This window comes from Paroedura picta, chromosome 13, assembly GCF_049243985.1.
Source record: "Paroedura picta isolate Pp20150507F chromosome 13, Ppicta_v3.0, whole genome shotgun sequence".
Taxonomy (NCBI): domain Eukaryota; kingdom Metazoa; phylum Chordata; class Lepidosauria; order Squamata; family Gekkonidae; genus Paroedura; species Paroedura picta.
This window is the reverse complement of record NC_135381.1, coordinates 11,276,398-11,282,430: the sequence shown is the minus strand read 5'-3', so window position 1 is coordinate 11,282,430 and position 6,033 is coordinate 11,276,398. Positions and strand designations below refer to the sequence as shown.

Sequence of the window (6,033 nt, the reverse complement as noted above, 5' to 3'; positions counted from 1 at the left end):
CTCTGTCCTTTGAATGCCTAATCTGCTGGCCTCCAGTTAACACAGAAGGAAGGAACAGCAATGTGTTCATAGAATCATAGGGTTGGAAGGGGTCATGCAGGCCATCTAGTCCAACCCCCTGCTCAACGCAGGATCAGCCCAGAGCATCCTAAAGCATCCAAGAAAAGTGTGTATCCAACCTTTGCTTGAAGACTGCCAGTGAGGGGGAGCTCACCACCTCCTTAGGCAGCCTGTTGCATCAGATAAAAAGCAAAGAAACAAAATGGCTGCTCCAAAGAGCAGGCCAGTTGGAACCAAGGAAATTAGTCTTCATGGCTACAGTAAACACCTAGAAGATGGTTCCTAAACAGGTCAATGAAACAGGAGCCACTGAAGAATGGATTCTAAAGTACTGTAGCTCGGATGGACAAATTTATTCTTCAGTCTTAATAGAGTTGGCACAGAAAATTTGTTGTAAATCAGGGAGTTTTCGATTGGAATCTCATTTCTGCTGTGAACACAGTAAGAGCTGCATTGTCCTGGGAATCGGCCCCATGGAATAAATCTCAGTAGAAATCTTTAGGGTTGATAACTATGTACAGGATATTCTTGGAACTCGTCAAAGTGTTGCGTAATCATATTGTTTTAGATGCCGGAACATGATGATCAATTGGATCCATGAAAATTCATAGTCCGTTTTATACCAATTGACAGTATAGGGTTTTTAACGCTCCCCCAAATCAAAACAGTTACTTGGTTTGGGGATCAGAGCTGAGAATGTGTGATTGCCCCAATGTCACCCAGCGAGTCTCCATGTCAGAAGAAGAGCTGGGTTTTTTTATATGCCACTGTTCTCTACCAGAAAGAGTCTCAAAGCAGTTTACAATTGCCTTCTCTTCCCACAACAGACACCATGTGAGGCAGGTGCAGGTAAGAGAAATCTGATAGGACTGCTCCATGAGAACAGAACTATCAGGACTGTGATGAGCCCAAGATCACCCAGCTGGCTGCATGTAGAGGAGCAGGAAATCAAACCCAGCTTGCCAGATTGCAAGCTGCCACTCTTAACCACTACACCACACTAACAGAGTGGGAATTCAAACATGGTTCCCTGAGATCGTAGTCTGACACTTCACCCATTAAACCACACACCTGGTTTTGACCTGAAGCAGGAGGAAGGAGCATTCTGAAATCATTCCTAGACCTAGTCTGCACACAATAGATAATGCACTTTCAATGCACTTTCGAAGTAGGTTTTCCTGTTCCGCACAGGAAAATCCAGCTGCCAAAGCACATTGAAAGTGCATTATCCTGTGTGTGCAGACTAGGCCCTAGAGTAGACAGATATTTCACCTGAGCTTTCGTTTTGTTCTGCAGAGCAGCAACAGGTTTGAGAAAGAACATTCTTTTTGAATATGAGAAAACAAATCACAGGCAGTTCGAATCTTCAGTCTGCACTGGGCTTGTGTCCCACTGAAAGTAATGGAACGGTATATAAGAGGCTGGGTTTGAATTATGCTCTTTCGAGATGCAAAATGAAGAGAGATACATAGGAAACTCTCAAACGCCGGTGAAAAGATCCTCTACAGCAGGGGTAGTCAAACTGCGGCCCTCCAGATGTCCATGGACTACAATTCCCAGGAGCCCCTGCCAGCATTCGCTGGCAGGGGCTCCTGGGAATTGTAGTCCATGGACATCTGGAGGGCCGCAGTTTGACTACCCCTGCTCTACAGCTTCCACCCCCAATTGCCCCTCAAAGCTTTGTTTAAGCAACGTGACATCTTCTTTCCTCTTTCTTCCCTCCCGGCTCACAGGCCCCGTTTCCGCCGGCAGGCCAGGAGAAACCCGAAGGCAACGTCAGCTGCCAGACACAAAAGGCGGCAGAAATCAAATAAAAGGAAAATGCGGCAGCCACAGGTCAGCCTAGTATAAATATTTATGCTGGAGGAAGACACGGTGCCTGAGTAATGACCTTGTAGCTGGTATTAATAGAGATAATGTGAGGCTGGCTGCCAGATTGAGAGCAAGAAACGGAAGGGTTTTAAAGCTCTGTGTTGTACTGCTGGCCTAGCTGACCTCTTCTTTGGAGTTTGCCTTTATGTGTTCAAATGCCAGTCCCTCCCTGCCTTGCGGGGTTGCTAGCCTCCAGGTTTGGCCTGGAGTCCTCCTCGAATTACAGTTGGTTTCCAGATGACACGGATCAGTTTCTCTATAGCAGGGGTAGTCAAACTGTGGCCCTCCAGATGTCCATGGACTACAATTCCCAGAAACCCCTGCCAGCATTCGCTGGCAGGGGCTTCTGGGAATTGTGGTCCATGGACATCTGGAGGGCCGCAGTTTGACTACCCCTGCTCTATAGCGTTATATCCCGCTGAGGTGCTACCCCTTCTGTTTTCCAACTACCTGGTGGAATGAGCTCTCGGAGCAGATTGGGCCCTGACAGAGCTGGTACAGTCCCACAGGGCCTGTAAGGTGTAGCTCTTCCACCAGGCTTTTTGTTGGGACCAGAGAAATAATAACAGCCCCTAGGTCTCCCCTACTAAATATACCACCTGACTGAAAACCAGCTCCGGGTGAACTGATGAACGGTCTCCCACCGGGTCTTTTGCCATTCAACTGCATCTTTGTGGACGGAATTAACATTGTTATGCAGACTGTCTATTTGCATGTTTGATTATTTGTTTTATAATTTTATTTTACATTTTGTTTTAATGGCATTTGACTTGCAGGAGGGCATTCCAGCAGCACTGTCCCTCCCAGCAAGCCCTCCGCCGTGTCAACGTTCAGCTGAGGTAAGTCTCGGCCGGGTTTTTGATTGTGTTTTAGATGTCTAAATGTTGCACGCCGCTCTGAGCCAGTTCGCTGGGAGGGCGGTATAGGAAATAAAATAAATAAATAATACTCCATTCTCCCAAGGCTCTACTCCAGGGGTAGTCAAACTGCGGCCCTCCAGATGTCCATGAACTACAATTCCCATGAGCCCCTGCCAGCAAATGCTGGCAGGGGCTCATGGGAATTGTAGTTCATGGACATCTGGAGGGCCGCAGTTTGACTACCCCTGCTCTACTCCATGAATTTCCAGGAAGTTTCCAACCCAGATTTGGCAACCTTACTCTACTATGACATCTGAGCAAAATTGTCTTTGGGTGTAATGGGCACTAACATGTCGCCCACTGAGCTTCCATGGCATAATGGGCATTCAAATCTCATAATCTAGCGCTAACCTTTGTACTGCACTAGTTTATGTTGGAAGGTGTGGGTTCGCCTGGGACAAGCATGTTTCATTTGTGTGCCATTTGAGTAGTAGGATGAGATCAAGGCCCTGTGCTTCAAAGCTTGTATTCCTCCTATGTTATCCCCAAATCAACCCATTCTACCAGTTTGGTATAGTGGTTAGGAGTGCGGACTTCTACTCTGGCAAGCTGGGTTCAATTCTGCAGTGTTCCACATGCGGCCACGGCACTGATAAAACTGTTCTGACTGAGCAGTGATATCAGGGCTGTCTCAGCCTCACCCACCTCACAGGGTGTCTGTTGTGGGGAGAGGAAAGGGAAGGTGATTGTCAGCCACTTTGAGACTCCTTTGGGTAGAGAAAAGCAGCATATAAGAACCAACTCTTCTTCTTCTTCTTCTTCTTCTTCTTCTTCTTCTTCTTCTTCAGTAATATCAGGGGTCTCTCACTCTCACCTCAATCACAGGGTGTCTGTTGTGGGGAGAGGAAAGGGAAGGTGACTGCAAGTTAGAGAAGTTGTGGGAAGAGAAAAGCGCCATATAAGAACCAACTCTTCTTCTCCTTCTTCTTTACAGAGAGAAGCCAGAAGGGGAGCTGCAGGTCCTGATCTATTAAGAGGAGGACCCAGACATGAAAGGAGAAAGTAAGCCCCACAATTGCCTCCATAATGGACCACACGTGAGAAATTAAATAAACATCATTCATCACTGGCCTTTGTCGGCTTACAGCTGTATTTATTCCCAGGCCTGCTGGTTATTTATGGGTTCTCATGATTTGTTGAGAAGCGGGGCTGATGGGCAGTGTAGGGGGGGGGGGGATATCAAGTGTTTCATTGCTTAAACCAACACTCAATCCTCCCTCCCCAAAAAGCCTCCAACCAAACTACACCTTCCCTGTTTCCCATTATCTAGTCCTGAGAGGTGGCTTGGAAGCCAGAGGTCTATAGTCTATAGCAGGGGAAGTCAACCTGTGGTCCTCCAGATGTTCATGGACTACAATTCTCATGAGCCCCTGCCAGCAAACGCTGGCAGGGGCTCATGGAAATTGTAGTCCATGAACATCTGGAGGACCACAGGTTGACTACCCCTGGTCTATAGTCTTTAGCCACTGGTCTACAGCGCAATCATGGGAGCTAAAAATTATGTTCCTGCAAATACAGAAATCATATCCAAGAAACATTTGCTATGTTTCTAGTAATCCTGGTGCTGTTCACCAAGAATACTTTGAGAGCACTATGTAAAAATAAAACTGATAATGAGAACTGGCTCGTAAATAGAAATGCCAGCCTGAGACCTGAGAAGGGAAGGGCATGAACCACATTTGTGCAATTCAGTTCATGGCTCATAGCTGAACAATGAACGGAGCCATGAACCCATAAGAACCAGGAGACTGATTTGCAAACCAACCTGGTTCAAGTTGGTTTGTGAGACATTTAAAGTTTAAACCCCTGCTTTCTGCTCCCTGATGTTTTTGTGGGGAGCAAAAAGTCGGGGAGGAGGCATTTAAGACAAACAGCCGAGCAGCAGTGATCTCCCCAATGCTCAGCTGTTTGTTTTAACTTTTAACTTTAAATATATATATTTAAAAGATACTGCTAAGTGTTTGATAACATTTATGAGCATTTGATCAGATGCTTTCAACCTGCATGTATATATTCACACATAGTTCCCCAGTTCCCCACCCATCTTCTAGGTCCCTCACCTCCTTTACAATATCTCTCCGACGGCAAACTTCGGAAAAGGAGTGAAATAACCTGCCATTCATCTTTAAAGGAAGATAGGGTCTAGCTGTATTATAGATTTCTCAATCTTCCCCTGGGTAACTTCTTGCTGATGTTGATGGGAACTGTAGTTTGCAAAGGTTCCCAGATTCAACCAGAAGGCCAAGAAAATGACAGCTTCCATCAACCACAACAATTCAATAGGTTCTGAGCATGTGCCAATGGTGGAGACTGGCCAGCTGCTTGTGTGATGATAAATGAATGCTCCTGCACAGACACAAGACACTCCACGTACTGCTCATTCTAAATTGTGAATAAATCACCTGGCTCAATGCAAGAGAAACTGGGCGTTGGGAGAAAGAGACAGGCCAGCTTCCAATCTGTTGCAAGGACTGCAACATTGCTGATTGAAGGCCTGGTCAACAAAACCTTAAGAAAAAACTAATTATCATTACAAGTGTGGGGAAACTGAACTCAGTGCAATCTTAAAAACATATTTTCATAGGTAGGTGCAAGAGAGCTAGGTGGGATTTATCCCCCAGTAAGATTGCTTAGCATTTTTATTTTGTTTTTGGGTGGGTTTTGTTTTTGTCATGAAGTCACAGCTGACTTATGGTGATCCTGTAATACAGGCTTTCTCAACCAGAGTTTCATAAAACCATGGGGTAGAGAAAAGTGGCAAATGAGAACCAACTTTTCTTCTTCTTCTTCTTCTTCTTCTTCTTCTTCTTCTTCTTCTTCTTCTTCTTCTTCTTCTTCTTCTTCTTCTTCTTCTTCTTCTTCTTCTTCTTCTTCTTCAGTACTGTCAGGGCTCTCTCAGCCTCACCTCAATGTGGGCTACGGCAAAGTAATTAACAGGCATCCAAAAATCCTATCTAGAAATATATGTTGATGGGCTCCAAACTGGTGGCAACTGAGTAGTTATGAGTTTCCTGCATTGTGCAGGGGGTTGGACTAGATGACCCTGGAGGTCACTTCCAACTCTATGATGCTACAGCTCTATGACCAGGAGAAAGATCTTGGAGTGATGTCAGATAACTCACTGAAATGCAACTGCAATAAAAAAGGCAACTGGTATTTTATTTATTATTTTTATTTATTT

General features: G+C 45.4%; 1 long non-coding RNA gene across 1 annotated transcript; it reads left to right on the top strand.

The window, feature by feature from the left end:
* The first annotated feature begins 1,795 nt into the window (after window positions 1-1,795).
* Window positions 1,796-3,908, top strand: LOC143822695 (uncharacterized). The gene is made up of 3 exons (XR_013226234.1): window positions 1,796-1,896; window positions 2,709-2,771; window positions 3,787-3,908. It is a non-coding gene; the product is annotated as an uncharacterized LOC143822695 (long non-coding RNA).
* Window positions 3,909-6,033: the final 2,125 nt, after the last annotated feature.